The 25,285-nt window shown below is 45.6% G+C and overlaps 1 protein-coding gene across 7 annotated transcripts in view; it reads right to left on the reverse strand.

Annotated features, from left to right (window-relative positions):
* Positions 1 to 25,059, reverse strand: part of MIB2 (MIB E3 ubiquitin protein ligase 2) — a 57,218-nt gene extending 32,159 nt beyond the window's left edge. For 3 of the 7 annotated variants that reach the window (XM_074306560.1, XM_074306559.1, XM_074306556.1), the window contains exons 1-2: positions 24,827 to 25,058; positions 17,138 to 17,232 (exon numbers count right to left, since the gene is read on the reverse strand). The gene's annotated coding sequence lies outside the window, so the exon portion shown is untranslated. Of the gene's footprint in view, positions 1 to 17,137; positions 17,239 to 24,826 lie in introns of those variants that run through there. The other 4 variants (XM_074306563.1, XM_074306562.1, XM_074306558.1 and 1 more) reach the window with 3 other exon arrangements.
* Positions 25,060 to 25,285: the final 226 nt, after the last annotated feature.

Here is a 25,285-nt window from a genome sequence, read left to right on the forward strand (position 1 = left end):
TGATTTTAGAAAGGCCTGGAGACTGATGAACTGATGCTGAATGAAGTGAGAACTAAGAGAATATTGTTCACAGCCACAAGAAGACTATACGACGATCAACTGATAGACATGGCTCTTTTTTCACCAAGTGATTCAAGACAATTCTCAATAGACAAGGTTTGGAAAATGTCATCTGTACCCAGAAAGACACCTATGTACCTATACATATATCTTGTAAATAAAAAGCTATAATTAAAAAAAAAAAGAAAGAAAGAAAGAAAGACAACTATGGAGACTGAATGTGAATCAAAGCATTGGATCTTCACCTTTTTTTGGTGGTGGTTGTTTGTTTGCTTCTTTTTTTTTCTTGTGGCATTTTGCTTTTGATCTGATTTTTCTTGCACAACAAATTTGGAAATATGTTTACAAGGAATGCACAAGCATGATAATCATGGAAATATGTATTGCACATGTTTAACAGCTGTCCACTCTGCTCCACATGGCTCAGTCCCTCCTTTTGGTCTATGGTGTCAGAAGGCTTAGCAATGTGTTTTCTGTGGGTGGTTTCTCCTTAGCTGGATGGTAAACTCTTTGATTATTTGCCTTGTAGGGGAGAAGGTGGGGAAAAGGGGGGGAATTTTTTTTTAATACAAAATGTTACAAAGGTGAAATTGAAAACCATCTATGTATGTATTTTGAAAATAAAGAGCTTTATTAAAAAAAAAAAAAGATTGCACATATTTAACCTATATCAGAATGCTTGCTATCTTGGGGAAGAAAGAAGGAGAAAATTTTGGAACACCAACTTTTGCAAAAATGAATGTTGAAAACTATTTTTATATATATTTGGAAAAATTAAATATTTTGAGACAGTTAGTTGATGTAGTGGATAGAGCACCAATCCTGAAGTCAGGAGGACCTGAGTTCAAATATGACTTCAGACATCGAATACTTCCTTATTGTGTGACCCTGGACTAATCACTTAACTCCAATAGCCTCAACCAAAATAAAAATAAAAAAATACTATTAAAAAAAAGAAGCTGCATATCTCAATTATATCCAGCTTGCTTTAAAAATAAAAAAGTACAGAATAAATTCAGGATATCACTTTCAAAGCTGTCTTACTCCTATAGTTCCTTCTAAGCATTCATTCTGTTCTTTTCTGTGCATTTTCTTTTAAATGCCTCAAAGATCCTCTTTCCTTTTCTACCTCTTCCCCCAAACAACTCTATGGCTAGTTCCTCTATTCTCCCCAAATCTCACACTGGTTTTAAACTAAAAAAGAAAAACAAAATCCTTGTAACAAGTTTAATCAAACAAAATAATGGGTCACATTAGCTGTTATGTTTCCTTCTGCACCTTTTAGCCCTCCCCACTATCAGACATTTTTGCTTCATCCTTGGTCTTCTGGAGTTGTCCAACTTTCTTTTCTTTTCTTTTTTAATAATAGTTTTTTATTCTCTGTTTTGTTTTATTTTGTTTTTTTCTTTCCCTGAGGCTGGGGTTAAATGACTTGCCCAGGGTCACACAGCTAGGAAGTGTTAAGTGTCTGAGACCACATTTGAACTCGGGTCCTCCTGAATTCAAGGCTGGTGCTCTATCCACTGCGCCACCTAGCTGCCCCTATAGCTTTTTATTCTCAAAATATATGCAAAGATAGTTTTTCAACTTTCACCTTTGCAAAACTTTATGTTCTGAATTTTTTTCTCCCATTCTCTTCCTTAGACAGCAAGTAATCTATGTTAAACATGTACAATTCTTCTATACATATTTCCCCAATTATCATGCTACACAAGAAAAATCAGATCAAAAAGGGAAAAAATGAGAAAGAAAACAAAATGTAAGCAAACGTAAGCAACAAAAAAGTGAAAATACAATGCTTTGATCCACACTCAGCTCCCACAGTCCTCTCTCTGGATGCAGATAGTTCTCTTCATCCCAAGATCATTGGAACTGGGTTTGAATCATCTCATGGTTGAAGAGAGCCATGTCTATCAGAATCGATCTTGTAATCTTGCTGTTGTCGTGTATAATGATCTCCTAGATCTGCTCATTCCACTCAGCATTAGTTCATGTGAGTCTAAGTCTCTCTGTATTCATCCTGCTTTTCATTTCTTACAAAACAATTATATTACATATACAATTATAATTATATACATATATATTATGTATATACACTATATATACAACTATATTATATCATATATTCATATACCATAACGTATTTAGCCGTTCTCCAAATGATGAGCATCCATTCAATTTCCAGTTTCTTGCCATTAAGAAGAGGGCTGCCACAAACATTCTTGTAAACTTTCCCTCCTTTAAGATTTCTCTGAGATATAAGCCCAGTAGAAACACTGCTGAACCAAAGGTTATGCAGCAGTTTCATAGCCTTTGGGCCTAGTTCCAAATTGCGTTCCAGAATGCCATCTTTCTTTTGTAAAAGGGAAAACTGAGCTTCAGGAAAGTTCTGTGATTTCCTCATTCAGGTCATTCAGATCATGTATGTTGGGATGATGTCCAAAGTCCAAGAGAAACCGATCCAAGATCCCACAGAGATAAGCAGCAGATCCAGGACTTGACTCTCAGTACTGATCCTCCAGACCCCAGGCTCTGCTCAACTGCCCCTTTCCCAGCCTCTGAGCTAGTATCTCAAGTCATGATCTTGCTCTACTTTCTCTTACAGCCTGAGGGAACCAGAACTTCCTGAAACATCTCTCTGCTCCCATGCTAATGGCCTGGGAACTCGCCCCTCCCTGCTCCAGCAGAGAGGGGCTACACTTTTCCACATCCACACTCATTCTATCCCCTAGGCCTTTGCTCATGCTGCTCCCCCTTGCCAGATCTTCCTCACCCACTGTGTGCTAGCTCAGAGTCAGTCCACTTTGCTGCCCACTCTGTTCCACATGGCTCAGCCTCTCCTTTTGGTCTATAGTGTCAGACAGCTTAGCAATGTGTTTTCTGTGGGTGTTTTCTCCTTAGCTAGGTTGTAAACTCTTTGAAAGTAGCGCCAGGCCTTCTCCTACAAATCTCCCTCCTACAGCACCTGGGCACAAGGCTAGGCCCAAAAGAAATGGCTGAGAAAGCTCTCCCCTGTGGTGCAAGCCTGGCAGACATGTATTACAAATGAAGTTTCTACCCGAGGAGCCTAGGGGTGATTTCACCCAATGCTCTCCTCCTTGCCTTTGTTCTCCCCTGAGGGGCTTGTGGGGCACTAAGGGCCAGGCACTAGCATCTAGAGGGCACCTGATTCTTACAAGGTTCTAAGCCAGTGGAATGGATAGAGACAATAATTATCTAATTTAGCATGGTTCAGTATGATTGATCTGATCCTACAAGGAGATGTTATGGGCCAGAACTTGAAACAAGGTACTGAGTGGAATTGAGGAGACAATGATTAAATCTAGTTTAGCACTGATTTAATCCTACAACAAATAATGGTTTCCTAGTGATTTAATGATTGGAGTATACTCAGTGCACAGCATATAAGCAAGAAGCTCCCACAAACCCACAGAAGCCCACAAGCCCACTCTCTCAGAGGCGGCGTCAGATTCATTCCCACTTCCACCTTTGTGCTAGAGACATTGGGAGGATGAGAGGCTGAAACTGGCAGAGGCAAAGGACTAGTGGCAAGAGCTCTCAGGAACCAAGGAGAGAGATAGGCCTCTAAGAAAGCTAACTGGGTCCCAGGAGGGGGACAAGATTTTGAAGGAGAAAATAAAGGATTTGGACTGTAACTCCTGGATTTGGGGTGATTACTCTGAATTTAAAGAAAGGCTACCTCCAGAAGCTCCCCAAGAAACCTACTCCCAGAGAACATTACATTTTGGCACCCGAACATGGGACAGAAACAATCCTGATTTCAGTGGAAAAGCCTCTGATCCTGATCCAGTGGAAAAGTCTCCTCCACTCAGAAATTAGGGTGAGTACAAAATTAGACAAGGAAACTTTGTTAAAGGCCTAAAGTAGAATTTCATTTAAAATGGGACAGATGTTTAAAAAATAGTCTTCTTTTCCAATTCAAGGAAAATGTGTAGAGAGCATTGTCAGACTTATAAAAGCCAAGGTTTTATTATAATTTGGGAGCAGATCACTGAACCTTTAGAAACTGTACAGTACACATCTCCTTGGTTCTCTATGGAAAAAGAATTGGATCTAGAGGAGTGGAAATTAGTAGGAGAGCAACTATGTCAATTCTACAATGGAAATGGACCTGACTCAATTTCCAAAGACACGTTTAATACACATAATTTAATACAACTGGCTTTAGGAAATTATGTAAGCATTAGAATAAGGAAAAAAACAAAAGAGCAGGAGAGGGAGGATCCAACTAAACTAGGTGAAAAGGATGAAGAATCAGATAAGAATGGAGTTAAGTCAATTCTGAGTGTGGGACTTCTCAGCAGAAGCATTTCCCATCCCCTGACCTCCCTCCCTCAATTAACCCTTCATGGGTGGAGGAAGAAGGAGGCGGGAGAGGCAGAAATACAATCAATATCTCCTATGAAGCAGCCTATGACAAGATTACAAAAAGCATTGGTTGAGGCAAAAAATGAAGGACAGGATATATCCAATTTAAAAATAAATGCATACCCTGTGATTCATGATCTTGACTCTTCAGGTCAAAAAAAAAGAGAAGATACACTCCTTTTGATCTGGAAAAAATTAAGGATTTGAAAAAGAGTTGCACTCTTTATGGGGCTACATCATCTTATGTTAAGATGTTACTAGACAGTTTGGCTTATGAAATCCTAACCCCCAGTGATTGGAAATCCATAGCTAGGACATGTTTAGAACCTGGATGAAACTTGTTGTAGCTTTCAGAGTGTCATGAATTATGTAGGATTCAAGCCAGATGCAATAGGCAAACAGGAGTTAATGTACAAGTCACTTTTGACCAACTAGCAGGTGAAGGTCAGTATGGAGAGAATTCAGCACAGATTTATTATCTCAAATTTCTAAGGCTGCAATAAAAGCTTGGGGTTCCTTCCCTGGACAAAAAGATGACGGTAAAGCCTTCACAAAAATAGAGCAAGGTCCCAATGAACCTTTCTGCGGATTTTGTGAGACATTTGCAAACAGATGTCACTAGAACCATTGGAGAAAATGCAACTACAGAAATAATGACCAGACATCTGGCTAAGGAAAATGCCAATGAGGTTTGCAGAAGAATTATATGGGGACTACACAAGGATGCTCCTTTAGAGGAGATCATAAGATGCTGTGCCCCAGTGGACACAAATGCTTATTATACCTAGACCATGCTGAACATGGGGAAGACAGGGTCCCTCTTGGCAAGGGACTTCTAGAGAAACTCGTCAATGCTTTCAATGTGGAAAATTTGGACATCTGAGAGCCCAGTGTAGATATGGAGATAGAGTGAGAGGACAGGGTGAGATAATGAGATAAAACCCAAAACCCTATGTCCAAAATGCAACAAGGGCTTCCACTGGGCCCAAGTTCAAGATATCATACAAAAGACAGGTGGGACATGATGGCAACTGAGTTTTCAGCCAGAGGGTCTTTAGAAGGTCAGGACTCTGATGTGATCAACCAGCAGAAAATCAATCAGATAGCAGAAAGGGATTATAAGCGGGGGGAATGCAGGCTTTTTAAACCAACAGGGCAGTGTCCAGTACAAATGGCTCTAATATAATTGCTAGATGATGAGAAAAGATTTAAAAAGTGGTAAATAGAAGAAATTAGATAGGTTAACTGCTTGGGACAGAGGGTTTGCTTGTATTCCTACAGATGGAGAAGGAAACAGATGGGTGCCAACGAGCCATATTCACCTTGTCCATCAGAGAGAGACGAAAAAGAGAAAAATCTGGAAACAAAAGAGAAGACCTAAGAACAAAATCTGCAGGAATCATTGGATTCTCTAACACAAGCTGAGACTTGCAGGACTTGAAAACCAGCAGGAATCACTGGATTCCCTAAAACAAGATGAGACTACTGCAGAACTTCAAAACTTGCAGGAAATATTGGATTCTTGGCACATGAACTAATGGACAATAGATTCCTTTTGGACTATTTCTAGGACATGTATAATTCTGTTGATTCATATTATTTGCTACATCACTACTAGCCTGTGTCATGTTACCATGTGCTTATGTAATTTATGTAATTATGTGTAATACCTCTCTGTAGCGAGCTGTTGTCTCCAAAAGCTGCTGATTGCTCTCTGGAAGGAGATCTTCTGTGTCAACTCAAATCTCTGGGACAGATTCTTCTTCCTGTAGAGAACCGTTGTCTCCAGGCAGTTGCCGTTAACTCTTGTCCAGAGAAGTGACTTCCCTTCTTGCAGAGAGCCCCGTCAAGCCTGATGTAAAGCAGAGACTTCTCCTATCTCTGGAGTGCTGTCCTCTTTTATCCTCCCAGAGAATGGGCGTGGGATAATGCAAGGGCTTCTGGGAAGAAGTACTCCAACCAATGAGCTTGCTCCTCTTAGAATTCCTAAGGTGTAAACTCCCTTTAAAGGCCCAAACAAAAGGTCTGAGCCAGAGAACTGTCAAGTCAACCTGAGTTCTCACCTTGTAATTGTCCAGACAACCTGAATTCTCACCTTGTCACTGTCCAGACAACCTGAGTTCTCACCTAGTAATCCTAACATCTCCCCCTTTCTTTTGCTTTAGAACATAGGACAGTCATGACCTTGAAACATAAATCCATCAATATGGGAGATATTATACATAATTACATAAATTATATAAGCACATAGTAACATAGTAACATAATACATGCTAGAAGTATATAATAACATGATCAAATAATCATAAATTGAAAATTTATAAATGTCCATAAGTCCATTGTCCATTAGTCTCATCTTGTTTAGGAAGTCCAATGATTCCTGCTGGTTTTTAAAGTTCTTTAACAGTCTTCTTATTAGCCATGCTCTTTCAGTGCCAGATGTTTCTTAGATTTTCTCCTTTATTTTGAGGTCTTTCTCTTTTTCTATCTCTCTCTGATGGACAAGGCGAACACAACTCGTTGGCACCCATCTGATTCCTTCTCCTGCTGAAGAAATACAAGCAAACCCTCTTCCCCAGGCAGTTAGCCTATCTTCCATTCACCACTTTCTGGATCTCTCCACATCACCTGGTGATTATCTAAGGACAGTGGAGCTGCTCCCACTGGACACTGCCCTTCTGGTGGGTTATAAAACCTGTCTGCCAGAGTCAGTGCATCTTTGTCAAAAATTAGAAAATTAATGGTATAGAGAACTAAATTTAAAAGTTCCCTAGGGCTACCTGTGGCTCCCCCTTTCTTTTGTTTTTGGAGGAGTGTCTTAATATCTCTGTTTCTTCTCTCTACTATTTCCTGCCCTTGAGGATTAAAGGGTATGCCCGTGATATGTAAAATCTTATACTGTGCACAAAAGTGTGTAAAATGTTTGGACGTATATGCAGGTCCATTGTCTGTTTTTATTGCTTGTGGCACACCCATAATTGCAAATGCTCATATAAGGAATTCAGTGACCACTCGGGCTGTCTCTTTTGCTGCTGGCATTGCAAATGTGAATCCTGAAAAGATGTCTACCACGACATGAATAAAAGATAGACGACCAAAAGATTTATAATGGGTCACATCCATTTGCCAGATTTCATTGGGTCTCAAACCACGAGGATTCTTCCCTGGAGGGAGTGTAGGAGCGTGGAAAGGAAGACAAGCTGTACAGCTTTTTACTATGCTCCTAGCTTCCTCTCTTGTGATTCCAAATTGTAAACGTAAAGCTCAGGCAGCTTGATGATATTTAGAATGAGATTCTTGTGCTTCCAGAAATAAAGGACTACTGGCTAACATGGTTAGAAGGCTATCTGCCTTTGAATTTGAATTGAAAAATAGGACCTGAAAGTCCACTATCTGAGTGGACATGCAAGATATAAATCTTGCCTGGATGTTTTCTCACTTGCTCTTGAAGTTCCTTAAAGAGCTGATAAATACTGGAGGCTGCAAATTTTATTTGGGCTGTGGCAATTCTTTGTACTACACCTACTGAATAGGCTGAATCAGTAATTATATTTACGTCTCCTGGGTAATAAGTAAGAGCTAGCATGATAGCAAATAATTCATTCTGTTGAGTGGACTATAAAGGAGTCCTGACTACTCTCTTTACGGTTAAATCATGAGAGTATACAGCACAAATATTTTCTTTGGAGGCATCTGTAAAGATTGTTGGTCCTTCTTAGGAACCTTAGAAACCTTTTCTTCAAAAATCCATCGCCAATTATGTAATAGCCGGGTTATCTTTAATGGAGATCCATGTGCAAAATTTGGAGCGGTGGCCAATAAAATTTGCCATTCTGGGATGGTCTCACAGCATACATTAATCTGTGCGTTAGTATAGAATGTGTATATTTTTTCAGGACTTATTCCAGATAATTGTGTTACTCTCTTAATAGCCTTTAATAAAATCCTAGCCACAAGCACTGGGTAAGGAGTAAGGCTTTGTTCTGGTTGTGCCGGGAGGTTCACCCACTCAATCACACTGTCTCCTTGATGAAGGACTGCTGTGGGTGCCTCTTTTGTAGCAAAAACTGGTATTTTCAAGGGGTTTTGAGTGACTCTTTCAACCACATTGGATAAAGCCAGTTCAACTTCTCTCAAAGCCTCTTGTGCTTCTTTTGTAAGCTGGCGTGGTGAATTTAAAGCACTCTCCCCTTAAAATGTCATATAGAGGTTGTAGTTGATTGGTAGTTAAGCCTAACACTGGACGCATCCGTTGGATATCTCCTATTAATTTTTGAAAATCATTTAAGGTATTCAACTTCTCTGTTCTTAAAGAAAGCTTTTGTACTGTGAGTGTCTTAGGATATACTTCATATCCTAAATATTGAAAAGGAGCATGTGTTTGAATTTTTTCTGTAGCTATATGCAGTTTGTAGTACTTTAGTGTTTCCATGGTCTTTTGTAGACATGCTTCTAACATTTGTTCCTCAGGTGCACATCCCAAAATATCATCCATATAATGTAACAATATTACTTTTGGAAAGGCTTTTCTTACTGGAGCAAGAGCAGCAGCAACATACATTTGGCACATAGTAGGGCTGTTTTTCATTCCCTGTGGCAAAACTGTCCATTCATATCTTTTATAAGGCTCAGCCAAATTAACACTAGGCACTGAAAAAGCAAATCTTTTCATATCCTCCTTATCTAGAGAGATAGAATAGAAACAATCCTTAATGTCTATAACCCATAGAGGCCATTCTCTTGGTAACTGAGTAGGAGATGGAAGTCCAGGCTGAAGAGTTCCCATAGTTTCCATCTGTTCATTTATTCTTCTTAGATCAGTTAACATCCTCCATTTCCCAGATTTCTTTTTCACCACAAATACTGGGGAATTCCAAGGACTTAGAGAAGGCCTCGAGTGTCCTTGGTCAAGTTGTTCATTCACTATGTCTAATAAGGCCTGAATTTTATCACTTCTTAAGGGCCACTGTTCTACCCACTAGTAATCCTCACCTAGTAATTCTCACCCAGTAATCCTAACGCCTCTCATATTGATGGATTTATGTATACCTGTTTTAAGAGTGAGCCCCTTCAGAAACCTGCTAATCTGATTTGATTTTCCATTTCCTTTGGTGTTTTCATCTCCCTTCCTGAGAAGTCAGGGAGGTCATGACCACCTTATGTTCAAAATCAAAAGAAAGGGGGAGATGTTATGATTCTTACAAGGTACTAAGACAGTGGATAGAAATAATAATCATTTAATTTAGCATGGTTCAGTATGATTGATCTGATCCTACCAGGAGATGTTATGGGCTACAACTTGAAACAAGGAACTAAATGGAATTGAGGAGACAATGGTTAAATCTAGTTTAGCATTGATTTAATCTTACAATAAATAATGGTTTCCTAGTGATATAATGATTGGAGTATACTCAGTGCACAGCATATAAGCAAGGAGCTCCCACCAGTCCACAGATGCCCACAAGCCCACTCTCTCAGACGGCGTCAGATTCATTCCAACTTCCACTTTTGTGCTGGCTGGAGGTTGAAGCTGGCAGAGGCAAAGGACTAGTGGCAGGAGCTCTCGGGAGCCAAGGAGAGATAGGCCTCTAAGAAAGCTAACTGGGCCCCAGGAAGGAGACAAGACTTTGAAGGAGAAAATAAAGGATTTGGATTTTTACTCCTGGCTGCATTTGAAGTGATTACTGAACTGAACTGAAACTAAGGCTGCCTCCATAAGCCCCCCAAGAAACCTGCTCTTAGAACATTACATCTTCTAGAAGAACATTACATTTCCCCTCTGTGGCAACCCTTCAGTAAGGAGGGGACTGTAGATATTACCATCCTCAATTTTCAGATGGGGAAACTGAGGCTCAGAGATGAAGTGGTAGGGTCATGGTGCCAGAGCCAGGGAGCAACAGAGGAAAAGCTCCAGGGCAGGTTTCCCACTGCCCCTAGGCTAAAGCCCTGCCCATTTTCCCAAGCTACCCTCCTGAACACCATGAAACCATTCCCTTAGGGGCACACAAGATATTCCAGAGGACTCTGTATCACAGATCACTGATTGGGCAAAAATTATTTCCCCTTCCTGCATATATCCAGGAGCCAATCTCTGGCAATACAACATGGGGCACTCGTCTAGGACAAGATGAAGCCCCTGGCCTTGCTGCCATCCCGAGATGACTGTGTCAACCAGACATAACTGGTGGCCTGCCATCTCCTGGAGCCTGGAAGCACAGAGCTTTTGAGGGGGAGGCAGGGAGAAGGACAGCCTTCTCCTTGATGCTGAAAGGAGTGGAAGCCGCAGTTCCTACGAGCTACAAAGATCCCAAAGATCAGACCCAGGCCATCCATGCCATCTGGAGAAGCACAAACAGGCCAAAAATTAGAAGTGGGCACTATGGGGGAAAATGAGACACTAACAGAGAAGGGAAAGAACGAATTCACTCCAGACTTGGGTCGCCTCTAGTCCAGAACTGCGATTTCTGGCTCAGACCTCTATTCCTCAGCAGTAGGCTACAGCAGGCAGACACCCTGAACTAAGACAAACAGATCTTAGCAAGGGATCCTCACCACTCGAAACCTACCAGAACCTTAGCAGCGAGGGCCTGAATTCTGTATCAGGGGACTGTCTGTGGACAGACACCAAGTGTTCTGAGCGAGCCAGCCTTCCCAAACCAGACAAGACACAATAGCCAATGATTATAGTAATCTAGTGTCTGATAAACCCAAGGACTTCAGCTTCTGGGATAAGAACTCACTATCTGACAAAAAATTGCTGGGAACACTAGAAAACGGAATGGCAGAAACTAGGCATTGACCACTATCTCGTACTCTGTACCATGATAAGGCAAAATGGGTTCATGATTTAGACATAAAAGGCGACACTACAAGCAAATCAGGAGAACAGGGGATAATCTACGTCTCAGCTCTGTGGAGAAGGAAAGAATTCATGGGCAAAGAAGAATTAGAGAACATTATGAAATGTAAAATAGATAATTTTGATTACATGAAATTAAAAAGTTTTTGCACAAGCAGAAAACTGGGAAATAAGTTTTATAGCCAATGTTTTTGACAAAGGCCTCATTCCTAAATATATAGAGAAATGACTCAAATTTATAAGAATACAAGCCATTCCCCAATTGATAAATGGTCAAAGGATATGAACAGACAATTTTCAGATGAAGGAAAAAAAATACATTTCTAATCATGTGAAAATCACTCTAAATCACTATTGATCAGAGAAATGCAAATTAAGACAACTTTGAGGTACTACTACACACCTGTCAAGATTGGCTAAGATGACAGGAAAAGATAATGACGAATGCTGGAGGGGATGCGGGCAAACTGGGACACTAATACATTGTTGGTGGAGTTGTGAACAGAGCCAGCCATTCTGAAGAGTAATATGGAACTATGTCCAAAGTATTCATATCCTTTGATCCAGCAGTGTTTCTACTGGGTCTGTATCCTAAAGAGATCTTAAAGGAAGAAAAGGGACCCACATGTGCAAAAATGTTTGTGGCAGCCCTTTTTGTAGTGGCCAGAAACTGGAAACTTAGTTGGGGAAGTTGGGGAAGGGCTGAATAAGTTATGGTATATGAATGTTATAGAATATTAGTGTTCTAAAAGAAACGGCTAGCAGGATGATTTCAGAGAGGCCTGGAAAGACTGACATGAACTGATGCTGAGTGAAATGAGCAGAACCAGGAGATCATTATACATGGCAACAACAAGATTATAAGAAGATCAATTCTGATCAATTCAGAGAGGACTGTGGGAACTGAATGCCCATCACAGCACAGAATTTTCACCTTTTGTTGATGTTTGCTTGCTTTTTGTTTTTTTCTTTCTCATTTTTTTTCCTGTTTGATCTGATTTTTATTATTCAGCATGAGAATCATGGAAATATGGTTAGAAGAATTGCACATGTTTGACCTACACTGGATTACTTGCTGCCTAGGAGAATGAGGAAAGAGGGAGAAAAATTTGGAACACCGGGTTTTGCAAAGATGAACATTGAAAACTATCTTTGCATGTATTTGGAAAAATAAAATGCAATTAAAAATTAAAAAAAAAAACAGACAAGAAGATGACATTGACAATTAGTTAATCTGAGGAAACCTTGCCTATTGTCCTATTCTTCTGTCATCTTGCTAGTTCCCGTGGGAAATAACCGCAACCTTCAAGAAGTACCCCCAGCCAAAAATAAACAGTTCTGGTTTCTGTTAATAGAGACTCTCCCCAGTTACTCCAAATACAATTCCAGTGAAAATCTGGCAAAATAGGGACTCATGGGGCCAATAGCTACCTCATTCAGTCCCGCTCATCCCACATGTTAAGGAGAAGGCTCCTGGGGGGATCAGGTGTCCACAATTCCAACCCCTCTGGGAACCGCCTGCCATCTTATGCCTAGATGATTGTGCTTCTATTACAACCAGGCTGCTGGGCTCTCTCCCAGTGCCCGTTTAGATTGCTCAGTCGTTCTCACAGCACCAGATGGTAGCCAAGTCACAGCCCAAGCCTGAAATAAGGGTTTGGCAAGTCAGGCCAGAAAAAGAAGCCTGATCCTGGAGCCAGGAACCAGTGCCTGCAGGCCTTGCTGCTGGGGAGGAAGACCTGCCTTTTCACACAGTTTGGTTTGCTTGCAGAAACTCATTAAATTTCAGGTCTGAAAATAAATGTTTCTCCTTCCCCCCCAGATGCCAGCCCACTTTGGGGGGAGAGGGAGCCCCTAAGCCAACCTTTCTGCCAGAACAAGGCAAGAAAATGAGCTGGGAAGTTTGTGGGAGGCCGGCAGGTGGGTGGCCAGGACCAGCCACAGTTGCCAGAGGTGGAAGCCAAACAACGGCAGCTGGCATTTAGGGGACTTGGCAAAGCAAGGGTCAAGGGAGGAGGGCAGGGCTCTGAGTGGAGAGAAGAAAGGCAGGACAACAAATGTGGGATAGGTCAGGCAGAGCAGCCGGGCAAGACTCAGACAGAAAGGGTGTGGCAGGGCAGACCATTCATCCCTAACAACAGCCGGAAACTGCAAAGGGGCAGCAGGCCCTGGGCAGAGGTGGCCTGGGGCACCAGGAATTTAAGCAGACTTAAAGGACCCCTGCTGCCAAGCCAAGATGACCTTAAGGGGGTTCTGGCTGGAGGGGGGGATTAAAGGTGGTCTCCTCTCTCCATATGCCTGGGAGGTCTCCCTGACTTCAGTCTATCCCTGTATGTAGTGCAAACACTAGGCCATGATGTGGGAACAGGGGAAAGCAACAGTTAGGGAGGCCTGGCAGGCCATGATCCCTTGAGCTCTTGGATTCCCTTTGCCCATACCTTAGACAAAGTGCACTGGGCCAACCTGCTAGTGCCCGACTGCTGTCCCCCTGCCTGGCCCTCCTGGAGGAGGTGGTCCAAGTGAAGTTCCACCCGGCCACCGACGTGACTGTGGCCTGATGGGAGGGGGCTCCTGGCCCCTCCACTCAGCTTTTAGCAAGGAGAAATCATGTGCTCCTCTAAAGGGACAAGAAAACATCATCTCTTCCAGTGTGGCCGTCCATCACGCACAAGCTTCTCACCGTAGAGACCATATGAAATTTATCACAGTAGTTCTAACACCATTTGGTGCGTCTGTATCGCCTCCTAAATTATCTCGAGTGTCTTCTGTGTATCTGGGGGGGGTGTCCCCATTACGAGCTGCTCTTTTAATAAAAGGTTGGAGGAGAGCCAAGTAGACCCAGGCTTTGGGCCCATCTGAAAACACAAACCTTTCTGCCCCTCCCACACTCCTTTTGACCTGTTTGTGGCCCTGGACTGGGCAAGTCTCAGAAACATTGTAGACGAGTCCTGATAGACTCTCAGAGCTGGAAAGGACCCTGAAGCTCCCCCAGTCATTCAATTCCCCCATTTTTGGATGAATTGAGCCCGAGCAAGAGCTTGTGGGCGCAGCAGCACGCGGTGTCTGAGCTGGTGGTGGAGCCCAGCTCTCCTGGCTCAGCGCCCCTTTCCTGCTGCCACCAAGGATCAGAGTGGAGGGGCCCCTAGTGAGCGCCAAGTGCCGCTGCTGAGGGGAGGCAGCTTAGAACAGAAAAGAAGGGCACATCCCTGACTAAGACAAACCGTGAGCAGATCTGGACGAGCGAGGCGCGACACCCACAAGCCCAGTCCAAAGGCCAGTAGCCCGGCATGAGTCAGGAAAGGCCCCATGGGAAAGGAGGCTCCAGTGAGTGCTGAAGGACATGCCACAAGGAGATAAACAGAGAGCAGGTGGGGAGGGAGGGCATTCCGGGCACAAACACCCAGAAGGAGGAACCCACATGGGGGTTATGAGGGTGTGACAGGGCGAGGAGAACAGCCTGACTGAGCAGGGAGGCCAGACGGGAGGAGATGGGGCTGGAGAGGTCAGCTAGGGACAGCCTGGAACATGAGGCTGACAAAATTGCCTCTGATCTAAGAAGCAACAGAAATCCAGGACTCCTTCAGTAAGAGGGCGATCAGATCGGAGGTGTCCTCAGGGGGATTAGGGAGTGATCCCGGAGGGAAGGGATGAGGCAGGAGGCCACCAGACCAGGAAGCAGGTGCCTCAGGTACAGACCGGTGACATTTTGAAGGAAGAGCGGGCAGAATCAGAGGGGTGACAGACACTTGTGAGGAACAGAAATGGTCTATGTGCAGCCAGGAGAGAGAGGCCAGGAAGGAAGGTAGAGTGGCCAACACAGAATCAGAAGCCATCTTTCAAGAGGAGAGGGAGAGCAAACGGGGAAAGGCTAGAGTCTGGGACGTAAACAGGATCCAGCCTAGGCCCTGGCATAAAGCCCCAGAGTGAGTGAGCCATGAAGTTGGGGCCCCCTCTTCTTCCAAGGGCCCTTGATTTAGAGAGCCACAGAGAATAGAAAAAAGAAGAGGCAGAAGGATGGAATGAACAGTGAGACAGTCTCTGAACCCAGGGCTAATGACCCAGACTGGCTGTGTGGCCTTGGGAAGTCCCTTAATCTCTCAGGAGCCTCTGAGCCACTGGCTATGACCAGAAACTGCAATGAAGACCCCTCTTGGTGCGCCCTACAAGAGGCCACAGTCCAAGAAGATAAACAAACAGGGAGAGGGACAAGTCTCCTGCCTTTAAATAGGTCCTGATACCTGTTTCCCCAGCTCTGTAATTTGCCATTTCCCCTGAGGGGATATGGGAGATTGGATCAAGAGGTTTCAAGTCCCATTGGGAGGCTAAGGCTATTACACCTGAAACAATGAATAATGCCAGCAAGGTGCACTCACCAAGGCCAAGCCCTCCATCAAACGGTCCCCATTATCATCCCTTTCTCTAATCTTCAGCCTCTCTCTCTTTCTTTGCTTCTTTTCCAGGATCCAGATTCCCTCCAGCCTTAAAACAAACAAACCCCTCTATTCCCTCAGGTCTTTTCTTCCTTTCTTAGTCAAACTCATAGGGCAAGCCATCTATACTCATGGTCCCCTACCTCTTCCCCCAAATTCTCTTCCCAACCTCCCTCTCTCTATTCAGGGCACCACTCTCAGGCCATGGCCTCTCTGGTCCCCTCCTCCCCAGCCACAAGCATGCCATTTCAGCCACCTCCCTTCCCCCATATCAAGCAACAGCCTCCTGCCTGGCCTTTCTGCCTCAACTTTCCCCATGCCAATCTACTCTCTACATACGACTGTAAAGAGCAAAGATGTGAATAAGATGCTCTCCTACCAAAAAGCTCTAGCAATTCTCAGATAAAATCCAGATTTCTCAGTGTGGCGTTTAAAGCCCCACCCCAGTCTAGCTCCGAGCTATCTTTTCAGATTTATTGCACACACAGCCAATGTTCCGATTAAACTGATCAATTTGCTTCCTTTTATTTCTTTTAAAATAAACACCCCCAGCTTGCCCTACACCCACCCTTCATAGCCTCTTACAACCCCTGGTTCCTTTCAGAACTGAGCTCTAAGGCTACATCCAACTAGCTCCTTCCCGATTCTATCTCCTCCATGCCAGTCACGGTAGTACCCAACAAAAAGTGTCCTACCCCCACCCTCACCCCCCAAGCAGGGCAGGAGCCTTGTGCATCCCAGCACCCAACTCAACTCCTAGAAGGTGTTTACTAACTGCTTGATTAGTGACAGATGTAATAGTTGAAGGCCTGCAAAGCAGTTTTTTCCCAAGAATCCGGAGAGAGTGGATTTAAGTATTGGAATTCCTATTTTAACAAGGATGAAATTAGGGTCTGAGGAATTTAAGTGATTCGGTTGTCCAGCAAGTGGTCTGAATCGAGATTCCATAGCAGGCCTCCTGATTCCAAGGCCAGAGCCATGTCCACTCCTCCAAACACCTTCTCTCAGCCAAACCAGTTTCAGAATCACTTGGCAGATGTAAATACCCAAGTAATTATGCCCATCCATTTAAAACCCCATTTTCAAAGCCACAAAGGAAAAAAACTGCCAACATAGCACTTCCTAATTAGCTTTCCTGTAAATAGAGAGCCCGGCTCCTCAAATTGTGCAATACAGATTATTTCCACACGCATGTCACTATTACAATCACCAAGTCACAAATAAATCACTGAGGGCTTTTTTTTTTTTAATCACCCCAGATGCTTCAAATTACCATCAGGCCCGGCAGCTAATGATTCACAGAAATAGCCATCTGAAACGCTACACTTGTGGGCATTCTGGTCTCCAAGTCACGACTTCCAGGGCTGGGGAATGCGGCACATAGGTAAGAAGGACTTACCTGTACTCCAACTGCACCTTCTCCTTAGGATTCTGCTGCCCCCGGGGCTTCCTTCTGCTTCTGAGGTCACCAGGCAGGTCAGCAAACAAGCCTTCCTATGGGGACCGGCAGCCAAGGCAAACAGAAACGGAGGGATCAGTTCAACAGAAGTGGAGAAAAGTGGTGAGGGGGGGACAAACCCAGCTCGAGGACCAGCAGCAATCAATGACCTTCTCTCCCTCCTTCTTTTAGACTGTTCTCAAGTCCAAACCCTTGGCCCTGGCTTCTCTAACTCGACTGGCAACTACTGAGATGCCAGGCCGGCTCTGTACCTCTCTATAATCACCACCCCCACCCCCACCCAGGAGAGTTCAGGGACCACAGGTGTTTATAATAATTTTAGAATTGAACAAGCATAGTAAAAGTAAGGGCGGCTAGGTGGCGCTGTATGTATTAGGAAGATTTGAGTTCAAATCTGACCTGCTATGATGCTGGATGTGCTATTTAACTCTGTCTGCCTCAGTTTCCTCATGTGTAAAAATGAGCTGGAGAAGGCAGGCAGTCCAGTATCCTTGCCAAGAAAACCCCCAACGGAATCACAAAGAGCCAGACACGACTGAACAACAATAAAATCTAAAACAAATTACATATCCCTACCCTATGCTGAGATAAGTCAACAGAGGCCAAAATTGTGGACACGGACCAGGGAGCCCAGAACACCCAGAGAGTGGGCTCTCCAAACAGCAACACGTAGTATGAGGAGGGGTCTGGTTTGGCCTGGAAGGAAGGATGATGTAATGGGCTATTTAAAATCATTACCTTCCCGAGGAAGGTTTTCCGAGACAAAACAAAGTCCTGCTACAGGAAGCCTCACCCTCCAGATGCAAAGGGCAAGAACAATTCTCGTGAATCCGTCAGCACGAGCTGCAAGGTCTAGATTGAACACTGAGGTAAGACTCAATTCTGGCCAAAGAGACAAGATCCTACAACCATTTCAGGAATTCTGTCACAGCCAGGAATGAGCCGAACGCACTACTTCCTCCTCCTCCTCCTCCTCCTCCTCCTCCTCCTCCTCCTCCTCCTTCTCTTCCCTTTCTCCTCTCCAGCAAAGAACCTGCCTTAGGTCCTTCAAGGCTCAAGCCTCTTGTACTTCAAAGTTTTCCCAAGCTCCTCCAGTGGTTTTCTTTTGACTTTTCTGGAAGGAGCAGCAGCTGGACGAGAAGCCTGGCTCTCACCATAAGTCTCAAGCACTCTAAAGTCTGCAACAAGACACAGGCAGTGTGGACCCACATGGGTAGGGAAGCCTCCTCACTAGGGATTTCACAATGAAATTTGAACCAGACCCCTCCTATCTTGCTCGTCAATCTGCACCAATTATAGCATTCCATCTTGGAGAACGGAAGGTTACTAGATGGAGAGCCAGGGAAGTGCTGGTGCAGAAGTCTACATTGGTCCCATTCTGGATCATGTCTTTCTTTCCCTTAAAATGGAGAGGGTGGAAGGAGGGCAGCAGACAGCATCTTCCAGATCTTCCCCTGAAGGAGATGGCCCAAGGCAGTCAGCCCATCATTCTGTGAGTCTCCTTTGGATTTCATCACATCCTCCCACAGTTTGTTTTCTCTTCCCCCATTAGACTGTAAGCTTTGGCATCGACGAGGGTGGGAAGTAGACAGTTCCTGAATTGTCTTTTGCCCTGCTGTGCCTCCCCAGTGCTTAAGGGCACAAAAGGCCTGCAAGTAGTAGGTGCTTAATCAATGTTTATTGGCTGGCAATGGACTCAAATGTGCTCATTTTTATTTTTTGTTACCAAAAGGAGTTCAATATGGAGGGTTAAGGAGTTACTTCCAGAAATGACTTTGATGGGAGAACAAAAGGCATTAATAGGACATTTGAAACTGGGAGGAAAGTAAACTTGTTAAGAGAACTCTTTCCCTCCTGTTTGTATTCCCAAGTTGATGTTAAATCACCTGAAACTAGGACTGCTGCTCATTCTGTGACTGGGCCCGTTTCCACCATTACTGCCTCAGCCAGTGCCCCATGTGGGAAGAGAATTCTAAAGTTTGCAAAGAGCCAGAGATGAGAAAGATGGGCATGTGAGAAGCAGAGTAGCTTTTCCACTCTCCAAATAGGCCTAGCCCCCAAAGAGCTCCTGCTTTGGGCTCGACTCTGGGCAATCCCCTATTCCTTCTCACCTCTCAGGGTGCTGCAGATGCCACAGGAGCAGTCATGGGTGGGTCTTAGCCCTTCTGATGCAGGGCCTGGGGGATTTTGAGTAGAGCACTCCCACACAAAACAATTATGGCATACCGAGATAAAATTAGCTAAGAGGACGGAGAGAACTGGGACCTCACAGGCCATCTGAGAAGGGGCTAGGAACCGCTTTACAGAGCCCAAACCCAGACGGCAAAAGGGCACGAGCTAAAGGGGCCAGATACAGCTCCCCTGGTCAGACACAAGAATTTCTTAAGCACCCACTATGTGCCAGACTTTATGCTAAGGAGCTCCCTTTCTAGAGATGATGTGTATCCATACAAAATATAGAAAGAGTAGAAGAAGAGATGGCAACAGTGGTAGCTGGGGCATAAGGGGGATTGGGAAGGCTTCCTGCAGAAGGTGGGGGCTGAGCCGAGGCTTGGAGGAAGCCAGAGATTCTATAGGCTGAGGTGAAGTGACAGGGCTGGGCAAAGCCATGGAGATGGGAAATAAAGTGGGTGTAGGAGGAACACCCGATGTGGTTGTGTCCGAGAATGCATGAGGAAGGTTATAAAGGGGTTAAAAGCCAAACAGAAGAGGGTGTTTAAAAAAAATATTTAAATATAAAGATTAAATAGGGAGCCACTAAAATTCACTGAAAGGGGTGGGGTGGAGAGGACATAATCTGTATCAGAGAAAAACCTCTTTGATAGTTGAGCAGACAGTTCCAAAGATCTTGTGATAGAGAGAGCCATCTACACCCAGAGAGCCTGTGGGAACTGAGTGTGGATCCCAACATAGCATTCTCACTCTCTCTGTTGTTATTCGCTTGCATTTTGTTTTCTTTCTCATTTTTTTTCCTTTTTGATCTAACTTTTCTTCTACAGCAAGATTACTGTATAAATGCATGCAAATATTGGTTTTAACATATATTTCTACCGTGTTTAACATATATTTCTACCATGTTTGACATATATTGGATTACTTGCCATCTAGGGGAGGAAGGGAAATTTGGAACACAAGGTTTTGCAAGAGTCAATGGTGAAAATTATCCTTGTATGTTTTGAAAATAAAAAAGTTTTATTTCCACTCATATGAAAGAGTGTTCCAAATCACTATTGATCAGAGAAATGCAAATTAAGACAACTCTGAGATACCACTACACACCTGTCAGATTGGTTAAGATGACAGGAACAAATAATGATTAATGTTGGAGGGGATGTGGGAAAACTGGGACACTGATACATTGTTGGTGGAGTTGTGAAAGAAACCAACCATCCTGGAGAGCAATCTGGAATTATGCCCAAAAAGTTATCAAATTGTGCATACCCTTTGATCCAATAGTGCTACTACTGGGCTTATATCCCAAGGAAATACTAAAGAGGGGAAAGGGACCTGTATGTGCCAAAATGTTTGTGGCAGCCCTTTTTGTAGTGACTAGAAACTGGAAAATGAACGGATGCCCATCCATTGGAGAATGGTTGGGTAAATTATGGTATATGAAGGTTATGGAATATTATTGCTCTGTAAGAAATGACCAACAGGATGAATACAGAGAGGCCTGGAGAGACTTACATCAACTGATGCTGAGTGAAACGAGCAGAACCAGGAGATCATTATACACTTCAACAATGATACTGTATGAGGATGTATTCTGATGGAAGTGGAGATCTTCAACACAGAGAAGAGCTAATCCAATTCCAATTGATTAATGATGGACAGAATCAGCTACACCCAGAAAAGGAACACTGGGAAATGAGTGTAAACTGTTTGCACTTTTGTTTTTCTCCACAGATTATTTTTACCTTCTGAATCCAATTCTTCTTTTGCAACAACAACAGAAGGGAGTACAAGGGATAATGTTGTGAAAAATTACCTATGCAAATGTACTGTCAAAAAAATGTTATAATTATAAAATTAATTTAAAAAAAGAAAGAAAATAAAAAGTTTTAATAAAAAAAGATAACTGAGCAGAAGTCAGACTACATTAACAAAGCCAGGCAAATGCCAGGCAATGGGTTAAGCACCGGGCACACTGAGAATGGCAAAAGATAGAACTGCCTTTTAAGTAGCTCAGGGTCTAGTGGAAGAGACAACAGGCCAACAACTCAGTGCAAACAAGAGATAAGGTGGGATAAATTGGAGGCAGTCTCGGAGATTAAGATAAAGGACCGGAAAGATTTCCTAAAGAAGGCAGATCTTAGCTGAGCTTTGAAGGAAATCAGGGAAGACTAGAGGGAGAGCTCCAGACGAGGGACACCGCCAGGGCAAATGTCTGGAGGTAGGACTGGGCACTGGATCCCAGAGGATGTGGAGGGAAGGAAGGTATGAGAAGGAAACAGGTCATGAAGGGTTTTAAAGCCACAAGTTCCCAGCTCAGACCCTCACTGTGGGACCCTAGGCAAGTCACTAACTTCTAAGCCTCCTTCCCTCATTAGTAAAATAGAGCAATAATGCTTTCCAACCTACCTTACTTACTGTACCATGGGGCAAACTCTTAGCCCTTGGAAGTAATAGGAAGCCCCTGGTACTCACTGAGCAGGAGGAGCGAAGGTTCAGAGGGGGTCACTGGAGCTGTCTGAGGAGGGGTGAGAGGTGCTCAGGCCTGCCCTTCGAGCAACTCCCTTTGCTGGGAGCAAAGGCTGGGCCGGCATGGGAGAGACCCGAGGCGGGTGGGCCACGGTCGACTGCAAGGTGATGAATGCCCGTCCCAGGCCGGCCTCAGCGTCACAAAGCAAATGGGCAGATGGGAGATTTTGTGAAGGAGGAGCTGTGGGGCTTGGCAAGGACTGGGTGTGGGAGGTGAGAAAGAATAAGACACTGAGGGTGACATAGATGGGAGCCTGGGCACCCAGTGTCCTCAGCACTAACGAGAAAGTTAGGAAGACGGAGTTCAGTGTTGGCTACAAAACATCCACGTGGGCAGCCAAAGGGCCTCGGAGTGCACAGAGCGCCAGGCTTGGCGTCAAGAAGAGCTGAGTTCAAATCCAGCCTCAGACACTGAGTGGCTGTATGACTCCGGGCAAGTCACATAACACTGCCTGCCTTAGTTTCCTCATCTGTAAAATGAATTGGAGAAGGAAATGGCAAACCGCTCCAGGATCCAACACAATCCCAAATGGGGTCACAAAGAGCCAGACACAGCTGAACAAATGAGACATTCTGTTCAGCATATCCAAAAGGCAGCTCGGGAGAGAGACTAAGGCTGGGGGCGGACATCGGCACCATGTGGAGGGACGACTTCTGACTCTGGGAACTGATGGAATCTCCCGCTGACAGAATATAGAGAGAAGGGAAGACCCGGGACACCCCAAGTTAGTGGGTATGGCCCAAATGATGATGAGCTAAACAAATGGGAGGCAGAGAGAGACAGACAGAGTGCAGGGACCGGAGGGAGCACATTCACAAAAGCCTTGATGGGAGAGTCTGCCATGAGCAGGGGAAAATGATCAACAGCGGGATAAAGATTAAGAGATTCATTAGAGATTAAAAATGAGGACAGAGAAAAGCGGCCCAGGCTGCCCTTGCACCTCTGACCCTCTGCACCCCAGCCCCGCTCCCTCCCCCCACCCAGGTATGACTGGTCCCTTTAGTATCCCCCTCCTGCATGCGGCCCCTCCCCCTTCCCTCTGACTCCTGAGAGCTCTGAAGTGAAGTCAAGTGCCTTGGATCCAGTTCCCAGCTCTGACCCTCACTAAGGGACCCTGGGCAAGTCACTAACCTCTAACCCCTGCTCCCTCCTTGGCAACATGGAGGAACGAAGCTTCCCGACCTACCCCACCTCCAGTGGCCATGGGGCAAACCTTAAAGCCTGACTTAGTAAGAAGCATCATCCCCATCCCTCTCTAGCTCTTCCTCCTCCTAGACTCTAGTTTGGACGGTATCTCAGACACACACAACATAGCCCAATCCTGAACCCAAATTCCCCCCAAAACCCCGATGTGGGGTCATCCTGCCCTGGCGGGGGGGGCAGGAACAAAGCGAGACCCCCGATCTCCAGCGGCACCTGTTCCACCTGGCACCATTCCCGGCCCACAAAGTCCCCTCCCCTCCCCCTCCAGGATTCTCTTTCCCTCTACTTGAGACCCAACCCTTGGGGCTTCCCCCTTTCACCCCAGTCCATCTCTGTGGTCCTCCCTTCCTCCCTTTCCCCATCTCTCCATGGTCTCCTCTTCTTCCTCATCCCTCAGTGGTCCCCCTTCTCCCCCAACCCTGTGGTTCTCTTTTCCCCCCTCATCCTTCTCCTTCAGCCCTTTCAATCTATCACTCTATAACATTCTGTGCTCTCCTCTCTCCCCCTCCCCTGTATCACTCTGTACTCTCCTCTCCCTCTCCCCTCTATCACTCTGTATTTTCCTGTCTCCCCCTCCCCTATATCACTCTGTACTTTCCTCTCCCCCTCCCCTAAATTATTCTGTACTCTCCTGTCTCCCCCTCCCCTCTATCACTCTGTATTTTCCTGTCTCCCCCTCCCCTATATTATTCTGTACTCTCCTCTCCCCCTCCCCTAAATTATTCTGTACTCTCCTGTCTCCCCCTCCCCTCTATCACTCTGTATTTTCCTGTCTCCCCTCCTCTCTATCACTCTGTACTCTCCTCTCCCCCTCCCCTATATTATTCTGTACTCTCCTGTCTCCCCCTCCTCTACATCACTCTGTACTCTCCTCTCCCCCTCCCCTAAATTATTCTGTACTCTCCTGTCTCCCCCTCCCCTCTATCACTCTGTATTTTCCTGTCTCCCCCTCCCCTCTATCACTGTATTTTCCTCTCTCCCCCTCCCCTATATTATTCTGTATTTTCCTCTCTCCCCCTCCCCTCTATCACTCTGTACTCTCCTCTCCCCCTCCCCTAAATTATTCTGTACTCTCCTCTCTCCCCCTCCCCTCTATCACTCTGTACTCTCCTCTCCCCCTCCCCTATATTATTCTGTACTTTCCTCTCCCCCTCCCCTAAATTATTCTGTACTTTCCTCTCTCCCCCTCCCCTCTATCACTCTGTACTCTCCTCTCCCCCTCCCCTATATTATTCTGTACTTTCCTCTCCCCCTCCCCTATATTATTCTGTACTTTCCTCTCTCCCCCTCCCCTCTATCACTGTATTTTCCTGTCTCCCCCTCCCCTATGTCACTGTACTCTCCTGTCTCCCCCTCCTCTCTATCACTCTGTACTCTCCTCTCCCCCTCCCCTATATTATTCTGTATTTTCCTGTCTCCCCCTCCTCTACATCACTCTGTATTCTCCTCTCTCCCTATTCCTTGTCAAAGATGCTCCTTCTCCCCCTCCCCATATCACTGCATTCTGCTCTCTCCCCTCCCCTCCCCCTATCAATGCAGGCATTTCCCCTCCCCCGCCCCTATCCCAGCCTTCCCCGGCTCAGCCCCCCACTCACGCAGTGGTTCCCCCTCCCCCAGCCTCCTCCCCCTCGGCGGCCCCGCCCCCTCCTGGTCCCGCCCCTCACCCCAAAGTTTCGGTTCACGGCCGCCCCGCCCGCCCACCTGGCCGGAGAAGCGGCTCTGACCTGTGGTCTGTCTCGGGCGGGGGCCCTTCCAGAGCCCGGCTCGGCTCGGCGGCTAGCCCGCCCGCCGGGCTCGCTCCGAGGCTCCGTCGCAGAGCCGCTCCTCCGGTCCGTCCGTCCGTCGCTCAGGGCCAGCCGGGTCGCTGCCAGCCCGCCGCCGCCTCCCAGCGCCGCCCCGACGGGCAGCTTCAGTTTCCAGGGGCCGCCGCGGGGGCTGCCGGGAGTCGTAGTGCACGCTAGATTAGCGCGCAACCCCAGGGGGCGGGATCCGGACCACAACTCCCAGGAGGCCCCGCGGGAGCCGGGAGCCAGGACCCCTCGGGCGCTGCTACCTGCGAGGCTAGAGGCTGGGCAGTGGCGGCCGCGGAGGCGGGGCCGGGGGCGGGGGCGGGGCTCGGAGTCCTGCACCATGGCGTCCCCTGGCGGCACGTGGAGAAAGAGCCGCAGCGCCAGAGCCCCAGC

Source organism: Sminthopsis crassicaudata, chromosome 3 (genome assembly GCF_048593235.1).
Source record: "Sminthopsis crassicaudata isolate SCR6 chromosome 3, ASM4859323v1, whole genome shotgun sequence".
NCBI classification, from domain to species: Eukaryota; Metazoa; Chordata; class Mammalia; order Dasyuromorphia; family Dasyuridae; genus Sminthopsis; species Sminthopsis crassicaudata.